The 10,680-nt window shown below is 34.0% G+C and overlaps 2 pseudogenes; both read right to left on the bottom strand.

Annotated features, from left to right (window-relative positions):
• Positions 1-323: 323 nt before the first annotated feature.
• Positions 324-2,141, bottom strand: LOC149578603 (uncharacterized; annotated as a pseudogene).
• Positions 2,142-4,417: 2,276 nt separating this feature from the next.
• LOC149578602 (T-complex protein 1 subunit delta pseudogene) lies at positions 4,418-4,930 on the bottom strand (annotated as a pseudogene).
• Positions 4,931-10,680: the final 5,750 nt, after the last annotated feature.

Here is a 10,680-nt window from a genome sequence, read left to right as displayed (position 1 = left end):
CGATGTTGTCATTGTGATTTTTTTGGGAGAAATTTGAAACTGTGACTGGGCTCTTTGCACTTTCATTATAGCACCTGAAGTTTTGAAGTTTCTTGTATATATAGAAAATATGGTCATTTATCTATTGTTAATGACACTTCCATATGGGTTTTATTGATTTTCTTCTTATCTTCATAGGAACCCGAAATGGGTTTTCTTTTGATTGATTTTGGATTGAGGCCCATATTTTTAGTTTGAGGAATAGGAAGGTTGATGATAAAAACATCCTCCTCAGTTTTTTTTTTTTTTATGGAGCACTTCTCCAAGGCGCATAAGAACTTCCCTTACCATATCTTCAAACTTGTATTATCACGCACAACATGATTATAGAACTTCTTAAAAGGTATCAAATTCTCCATATTGTTGGCTTCATTCAAAATTGACAACACCTTTGCTACTAAAGCAATATCACGAGGTATTTTTGCCCTTACACCCAATGCATCCTTCCTATTAGAGATATATTTTTGAACACCCCTCACAAATTGCCCACCAAAGATATCTTTTGGATAAGTCCTTAACCATTGTACAATGTTACTCTTTACAGATGATGGAATAGAGTCAAACAAGGAAAAGAGCTATGTTGAAACCTTATCCCCAAGCCCTTGTTCTCCTATGAGTGGACTTTGAAGAGTAATCAACAATACCCTACTCCAGTGAGAATTTGGAATGCTGCTAACATGTTTTCTCAATCCCACTTAACAAGTGCATAATAGATTTGCATAGCTTTGTTAATATCTCTAGATTATATAGTTGGAGGATACAGTGGTAGACATTCCTAATTAAAAGAACATCCAACCTAGGGCCATCCAGTTTGGTAGAATCTTTGGTTGAGTTGTTATTCCAAACTTCATATCCATACTAATGTGAAGGTTGAAACTTAAATGATAAAGTGAGAAATCTAATAGAAGAAAAATGTCCTCCATTGCATGTACAAAGATTGCCATACTCCTTGGAGATTCCACTACTTCCTCAAGCATTTTTAGCAAAAATGGAAGCCTTATGGGCTTGAGACCATTTCCATGTACACCTATAATACATGAACCCTCAGGAAGTTTCATAGGCTCTGTAATTTCAATATGTTCTTCCATGTTCATGTAAGGTCCTACAATTGAAGTTACTTGAAAGTTTACATCTTCACTTGACAAGATCTCATCAACATAATTTCTAATTGGAGTGATCTTCTTGCCATCCTCTTGCTTATACTTTGTGCTTATTAATTCTGAGCATCTCTGGTCTACAGGTTAAAAGAGTTCACTTTATATGGGCGATAAATTGCCAGTGTGTGCTCCCCAGCTGCCATAGCATACAGAAGTTGGCAGCCTTCTATTTCAATATAAGATAGAAGCACTGGCTCGAGCTACACTTTTCCAGTAGTTTTACCAAGTTGGTTGTATTCTCCATCTCCCCAACCATATAAATTTCCTTCCTTTGTTATCGCAATAGAGTGTCGAGTTCCTGCAGAACCTTGAATAACTTGTATACACTCAAGGACCTTCACTTGCATTGGAATAAGCATATCTTCCATAGTTCCTAGATCAGTTTGACCCCATTGACCTTGTCCCCAAGAAAAGAGTCTTCCTTCATTATTGATAGCCATGGTATGGTCACCTCCACATATAACTTGCACAATCATTTGATTAGCCAACCCTTTCACTTGTACAGGTTTAAACTCATTTTCAATAGAACCATGTCCCAATTGCCCATATTTACCTCTTCCCCATGCAAGAACTTTGCAATGAAAACTCCTTGCTTCTTAGCATTGCTTGAAATATTTTTTGTTACTTTTCTCTCATGCTTTCTTGTAGCAAGTACATTCTTGAAATCTGTGATGTTAATCATTATTTATTCAGTGAAATCCTATAGCATACTATTATGTGAGGTTTGAGCATGGGCTCGTGATGCTCACAAATGACTTTTATTTCTTTCAGCTTTCTTGTTTTTTAGTAATGAGATGCATCAACAGAGAACATGCGTAGTTGTAGAGATAGGTAGTCATTGCTTAGATCCTTCAAGATCTAACATCAGTTGCTTCCATGTTTTTGCAGACTGGAGATCATGTGAAGCTTGGAGCTGGATTCTGCTGTGCCAGGGAAAGAGTGCATAACCAGTCTAAGCAACAGGCAATGATTGGTTATCTCTACTCTTTATTTCTTTCATTCATATGTATCTGTTCATGTATTTCCTTATGAAAGAAATTTAATACAGTGAGTTATACTCACGGCTTGTGTGAGATCATTTATTTTTAGCATATTATTTCATTTCATTATTTGAAAATGTTAATGTATATTTGAAAGTAAATAAATACAAGGACATTTCTATTTGTTAAATGAAGTAAAAAAGCAATTCTATACTTTCATTGCATGCATGCTTAAATTTTTACACATGTGCAAAAATTAAGTAACAATGATATAGTGATGAAATGAAAGGTGAAAGAATATGGAGGGCCAAAGGATATGGTATCAGATAATGGGGATCTAAGGACCATGTTTCAAAAGAGTTAAAATTACCCACACCAAGGATAAGAAAATGGAAGGAAAGATGGTGGGAAAATATGCATGGAAATGGAAAGATGGTGTGAATGCTATTGTATGGAGGAAGGGAAGGCATGTGTATCTCCAAAGCATGTATGAACATTTTTTTATCATGTCTCTAGTATTGATCACGAGCATAGGCATGAACATGGAAGGAGTATGGGATATGGGAGGGAGGGTATGAAAGTGGAATATATATTAAGAGTATGGATGAAATGTGGAATATGAAATGGATGAAATGTATGGGATAACCAAGATCAAGGACAAATGAAAGAAGGATGGAAGTATGTAGGAGTATTGATGGAGGATAGAGGAAAGGAAAATGCCAAGGACTATGGGATGCAAGATATTGGATAGGATGTCAAGATCAAAGATGTGAACGGATGGTGGGAGTATGTAGGATAGTGTGTGGATAATTTGCAAGGGATATGTCGAGTGAGCATGGATTGATGGAAGGAAAATGATAGTCAAGATCAAAGATGGAAAAGGATGATGAATGGTAGATAGGAATATGTAAGATATGTAAGGTAGCATGGTATGGATAGAGCATGTCCCTAGTGTAGAGTGCAAGTGAAAGAGGAAAAGTGAATGGATAGAGTGAATGGATGGATAAATGGAAGTTGAAGACATTGGATTCATGAAAGGAAAACAAGGGGAGGACTCAAGCATCAAGATACATGGATGGTATCTCTTTTTATTTCTCTTTCTTCTTTTCAAGGATCTTTTACTAATTTCTCATAGATGTTGGTAGGAAAGTGAAAAGAAGGATGAAATGGATTGGGAAATGAAGGTCGAGGACTATGAATTTTTTTGGATTAAGGGGGTGAAGTGGTTGGGAGAAATACATGGTTGATGGATGCTAGGCTGGGAGACTTGTGAATGAATGGATGAAGGAGATGGAAAGATCGTCATGGACACACATCTTGAAGGGTGATGGAAAGGATTTAGGATGGTGGATTTTGGATCATAAGGACCCAAAATAGAGTTGGTAAGTGGAATTTTTGAGGATCTATGCATAAATGAAGCCTTTGGATTAGTGAAATTGGATGCCATTTTAAAATTTTCTTTTAGATTCATTGCTTCATTAGGTAGCTTTGGAATCCACACAATTTTTGAATTTTTTTTTTCAGCTTTTGTGGCCTTCAAATTTTTTCATTGTTTTTTATCATATTTTTCTTTTCTTGAACATGTCTTTTAGAGGGGACAACTGATCCTTCAAAGCATATTTTTGGCTTGATTCACTGTTATCTTTAGCATCCAATTTGATTCCATTGGTCATGGTATGAGTGCATGAGGATAAATGTTATGGAGAGCTTATGGCTGGTGAACATTGGAAGGAATTCAAGGATGTGTGCCTTTTTTGATCTTTATTAGGATTATGAGGGGATGAAGTGGAAGAATTGGATATGGTGGATGGATTTATGAAAGGACCCAAAATGGATGGAATTGAGGAATGAAACAAATTATGGATATAAGGGCCCAAAATGGACTTGGAATATAGATGATGGGAACATTTAGGTTTGGATGGAGGAATTTTGGATATGGAAGGTGTGGAAGGTGTACCAACACCTTGAGACATTATTTCTTCAATGGGATATTTATTATTTTCAATACAAGATGTGAGTCTATGTATATGGGGTTCATGAGTGGATTGGATAGGTGTGGAAAGGTCTCATGGAGGATTGGTATCATGAGAGGAATCATGAGGGATAATAGGATCATGAAATGGATTGGGATCATGAAATGCACATGAAGGGGTACTTTGATCTTGACTTAAAAGAGGAAAGTGTATAATTAGAGACCACAAAGTTTTGCTCAATGTCTGTCTTGGGAGGCAAGATATGGAACTATATTATGTCAATCTTCACATTCTCAATCTTGTTGGGGCCTCCAGCCATATGAATTTCCTTCTTATCAAACACCAAACCCTTAACCATCTTCGTATCATCAACATTCCTGCCCAATTTTTGCAAAACTTTGATGTCCCTCAAATCCACAATGTTAGGCTTTGCGGGGTTGATGACATTTAGGATGACATCAACTGTAGGCAAGGCCAATAATGTAGAATATTGGCTAACAACCTTACTATTCAAAGAAGCTCTTGCACTTTTCACCAAATATTCATGGTTCGTCAATTTGACAAGAATAACCATGGTAGCTAAAACCTTGATGACCTTCTCATAGGCCCTGTGAAAGGCCTCTGACATAATGGTAGGATGAACACCCTTAAACAAAAAATACACACAATATTTAAGAATCGCACTGGTGATGAAAAAAATTGTTGTCATGTCACCATAAAAAATATCCTAATATTTTGAGAGCTCTACAAGCATTTTAGTGGTTGGCTAAATTACCTCCATCTTGTTAAGAATGGTGGCACCATTGTTGGTGATGATCACATTGCCCAAGGAGGTGCATAGAATCTTGTCCATGCCCTTGGGACCTAGTGAGGTTTGAATTGCATCGACAATGACCTTGATTGCAATGATGTTGGCATGCTAGATGATGTCCCTACGCTTGGTGTCAATATATTTTTTTTGTCTTGCTAGTTTATGCTACTCGCAGGTGCTGCACTGTTGTCACCATTTTCAACTTCTCCCAAAAATTCTCTATGTTTTCTTCTTCACCTATCAAAACCCTGGCAAAAAATCAATAGATTGAATACCCTCTAATGAAACTTCAAGTGTTAGATCAAATCCATTTCACTTGAACAAGTTCATTCTTACTTCTCATTGTAGTCACTAGCGAATCCAAAGATTATACAATGAGCTCAAGTACAGATGATGATTGCAATATAGAGCCCATCCATGAGAAAGAAAATAAAAATTGTTGAGAGGCATATTACTAAGAACATGTACCAATATGATTAAAAATGTGCTAAAGGTGTATTGTGACCCAACCATTTTTTTTGAAAACTCTAGCTATTGTCAAAATTTTGAGGTAGTTTGTCATCAATGGTATAAAAAAATCATTGAATTGTCTTTGTTTAGTGTCGATAGTTTGATGGGGTTTTCCATTGATGGTATAACATATCCATCAAATAATCTTTGGATGGTCTCGATAGTTCAACATTTTGAATTAGTTTTCTGGCACTGACATGTGACATAGATGGGGATGATTTTTGACAGATCTTCTTGTCAATACATTGTCAACTTTGGAATGCATTGAATGTTTGACACAATTCTAGTGACATTGACTTTTGACATTTAACTATCAAAATTTTGACCAGAAATACATCAAAGAGTAGGTCTAAATTTACTAGTGGATGTGGTGATTGACAAACCATACACCAAGGGTTTCTTCTATAACATTTATATTATTTCTCTACAATGGATCTGGGGTAAATTTATCATTTTTATAGTTAACAGTATTGGTAATAGGTTTCTTGTCCTTCCATTGAGTATTATAGGAGTAATTTCACAACCTAGTCTACCTATTGAAATTTTATCCAAACCATGGCCTATCATTTACAACCCTTTTATTTGTATTATCCATGGTAGATTCATGTCTTTTAACATGTTAAGAACCTTATCCATATTTTCTTCCTTAGGCTTCTTGTTTCCCACAGGATTGTCACTTTCTCTTTGTTACTTCTTGAACAATTTCTTTAGGATCATCCCTTCTTCCTAACTTCCCTAATGCTCTTCTATTATTCTCTATGTTTACTACAATCTTGAAAGCATCTCTCAGGGTTTTAGGATCCTTATCTCTCAAAATATATGCCATCTTACTATTAAATGCATTGAAATAGGTTGTAAGACACAAATTCTCATCTAACCTCATCACTTGGAATAATTTGTACACACCCGTCTAATATTTTACATTAAAATAAAATGTAGACTCATTTTGGTTTTTCTTAATATTGTTAAACCCATTCAACATAAAAATCGGCATTGGTATTATCAGCATATTATTCCTTGAAACATTTTTCAAAGCCATATTAGGAGGAAGTATTGTTATTAGGTAGTGTTCTGAACCAATCTTTGGCATCTTTAGTAAGAAAGTGAACAAAAAAATTCATGAAAACATCTTCCACTTTGTAATCATTGAGCATATATGTAAAACTTCTAAGATGTTTCTCGCCACTTATATCATTATTTCTTGCAAATTTAGTAACCTTGCATCTTATATCATTTGACATAGGATTAGGGTAACTAGGGATACCAATAAAACATATCTTCTTATGCCTCTCTAGATATGTTGTCTTTCTTTGAAATCCTATAGTACCACTACCACTAGGACCATAGTTTTTTACTGCAACCCCTAAGTTAATCTTAGGATGCTGCCTAGAGGAAATAGGAATAATTCTAGCAATATATGCTATAAGACCAATTTGAGAAGTACTCATGCTATTTTTTGTGGGACCACAAGTGGAAGTAGATGAAATGCCTTGTGTAGAAGGGGTAGGTCCAACACTGGTATGTATTGAGGAATTTAGAAAATAAATATTTCTCTTCATTTTTGTAGCATCAACCCTAGCTTATACCTTCTCTAATTCCTTGGCTAAATATTTCCATTCTTTTTTGGCCTTTTCTAACTCAATGCCAATTTTAGACATGGTAGGGACAACCCTTGTAGTTCCTACGAGTTGATTTATATGGATACCACTTACCTTTTGCTTTCCCTTTTCTACATCATTAACTAGAAGATTTGATGTCTTTGTTGCAACCTTATATTTCACAAGAGACTCATACTAATGAACCTGACTAATAATCGGTCCTTCTTTTGTAGATTCAACCTTATCATGTAGGGCTTGTTCTCTTTCTATACATTCAGATCTCAAATTTCCAAGATCCCAAAAAATGTCTGAATGTAATGAAGTGGGTTTCTTTTCTAGTCTCTTATTTATCTCTTTTAATAGAGATATTGTCTTGAGAAAATTATCTCTCTCCATGAGGAAATCATGGTTTCTACCTCTTTTTCTTTCTCCAAACTCTTGCACTTGCTATATTCTTCAATAGCTTTTCTCCTATGGGCTTCTAACTCAACATATAGGTCATCAGTATTGACTGTGGTGGCTTTAGATCCAATATTTTCACTGAGATTGATAAGGTTTCTCTCAATGAAAGGAATATGCCCTTGTTGAGGTAATTGTGTACTTGCTAAATCTCAATGCTGACTCATATTTCCTAAGTCATTCAAGACACATATGATGTAACCTATAGATTAGACACCTTTATCTTGGTATACTCCCTCTTCTTGTAAAGGAGTGTTGAAAATCCCTTCTAAAAACTCTATATTCTCAGACTCAAAACTCAGAAAAGAAAATCTTTTTTCCTCTACCATTTGAGGTTGCATGTTATTTATTGTATTATTTCTAGCTTTCTAGTTCTAAGCATGACTAGGCTCTCCTTTCTTCTTATGCCAGTTAAGTTTATTTCTTGGGGTAAATCTGTTTGCAGTGAGACATCAAGACGTAACCTTGTGTAGGACCTTGTATTATTTCTCCTATTAGCCATTAAGATATTGATAAATGTAAACTTAAATAGTCATTTAAAGGACCTTGACTAAGTCACCACTCACTAAGGGAATAAGGCTTTCTTAATTAGTGACAAACCTTGAGAATCTATTAAAGGTTGAACCAATGAGAATAAAGTACAAATTTTTTCCCTATGAAGAATGTGAAAACTTGAGTGGCTCACTTATTACATAAAATGATGTAAACTATTTCAAGAAAAGTACCTAAAACATCAGTTGAGCATATATTCTCTCTTTGTCAATAGACTCAACTCTATGGCACAAGCAAGGATAATAGTATGAATTATGCAACATATTTTCTAAGTAAAACCCACATATTATGTCCCTAGTAGAGTCACCATGTTGTTTTCTTCTAATTTAAAAGGGTTTGAATTACCTTTTGGAAAGTGGAAAATACCTACGATTTATGTACAAACCATGACAAGTATATCCAAAAAAACCAATAAGACCAACCAAAAAGATAATATAGTCTTCTCCCCTTTGAATTGTACAAGATCTAGGCAAGTATACCTAGTATTGATCACTATTTCTCTCTCTGTAGCCTTTAAACATTAATCTTCATTAAAGAAGATGGTGACCTTTGAATCTTCTTAGAGACAACAAAACATATGTAGAATAGATAATCTTTCTTCTTGAGTATTTTCTAAGTCAAATACATGCAAAATCACTCAAATCTTCAAAACAACATGAAATATACAATTTTTCATTAAAGGTTTTATTACTATGCAACCTTTTATATCCATTTAGGGTACAATGTGAACAATATTGTATCCATTGGGATCCATATTTAAAAATCTGGTACCATAAGCTATGATCTATTCCCTTATCTTCTAAGTGATAATCGATATACCATTAACATCTCATACTTATCATAATATTTCTATCAAACCCAATGATCTTCTCAGACCATATCAAGAAATTATTTAACCCATCATATTACTAGAAAACTACAATATGAGATATAATTCAAAGTGAATTACAACTAAAAACCAACATAAACTTGATGTTGAATTCATAAAATCAGAGAACAAGAAAAAAAGAGAAAAAATCCATCTGGTATAACTCTATTGATCTCTTCAATTTGTATTAACTTTAGTTAAAATTTATACATAAGTGTTCAGATTTGTGACTCAAAAACACCAAAGAATTAGACAAGTTCTATATATTTCATTTCATTCATCAACAACATAAAATTTAACTACATAGAAAAACTAGACTAACACAAAATGAAATTCCCTTCTTGGATCAAAATTCAAACCCCTCTTTCATGTCTTGGAATCTCATTTAAAGATATGAGTTAAAAAAAAAGATTGAGACTTGCAAGGAAAATATATGTGCCTCAGAAATATTGGATACACAACCTTATTACATAAAAGACAAAATGCCAACATTTACTATTTGCAAATGGGAAAGAAAAGAGAAGAGATCAAAAAGTTACACTGGAAAACCAAATTTTCAAGGTTAGTTCCTTATTTTTCATGTAGGCATATCCATAGTGGTTGAACCACACTAGTAAGATGCCCTATTTGGATAACATCTTCCATCTTTTGACATTTTTTATTTGTCTCCAATCTAGCTATCTACAATTGTTGATTGAGAAACATTTTTAGGTGGTGGCATAACCTCTTCTATTTTATTTTTATCCTAATCACTAACTATCACCTATGGATCATCTTCCTTTGAACTAGATCTTGTTACCCATTCATTAAAAACAATATCATCAGGCTAGTTAAATTCAACAATCTTCTTTTCCTTCTTGATAATATCCTTTCATGTTGCCTTTAATTATTTTATTTCAAACCAAAAATAATTAATGAATATATCAGCCTTTAGAATTTCATCAATACTTCTTGTAAACAAATAATTATCTTCCTTATTTATTATATTATTTATCCTTTGGTTGAGGGAATTATTCAATTCCCCCTCCCATTCCCCACAAATCTTCATACTTGTATCTTTTTTGACATAAGGGAAAAGGTAAAAAGTCTTACTAACATACTTAGAGAATAAAAATCTTACTCTTCTTTGAAATAGTTCCCTTTTTGCATAAAATTCCATTAAACTAGCTACTTGATTATATGTCTTATCCATTATCGCTTTAGCCCATGACTGCTCCTTAGTAGCTAAATAAATTTTATCTAGCTCCTGCTCTATATTGATCCACTTATTCAAAATATGTCTTAACACATGCTCACCCTTGAAAAAATTCCAAATCTCCACTAGTTTTGGCATCCAATAATAAAAAAGATAGGTATCAACATTACTTACCAAGTACAATATTGTATCTTAGATCTTCTCTTCATATCTCTATACCACATCTATTTTCACAACTTTGAGATTATCTTTTTCATCCTCAATTCCTTCATTGAATGATTCTTCAAGATGCAAGGGAGTTAAATTATAAGACCAATAGGAGGTGGTGGACAGGGCGATGATGCAAGAATTCCTTGAGAAGATACTTCCACCTCCATTTGTCTCACTTATTGACTTTCATACATAGCCACTATTTTCAATAACTCATAGGTTTTTTATTCTCTTTTAATCATAAGCTTCCAATACCTTTTCATAACTAAGATTTAATTCATCCCATTTATGTATTTATCCTTTAGCATTTTCTAGTGAAAATAACATT

The sequence above is a fragment of the Cupressus sempervirens genome, chromosome 1, assembly GCF_028749045.1.
Source record: "Cupressus sempervirens isolate cs-2001-9-10 chromosome 1, ASM2874904v1, whole genome shotgun sequence".
NCBI classification, from domain to species: domain Eukaryota; kingdom Viridiplantae; phylum Streptophyta; class Pinopsida; order Cupressales; family Cupressaceae; genus Cupressus; species Cupressus sempervirens.
Note: the sequence above shows the minus strand (reverse complement) of the source record. Positions and strands in the feature narration are given on the sequence as shown.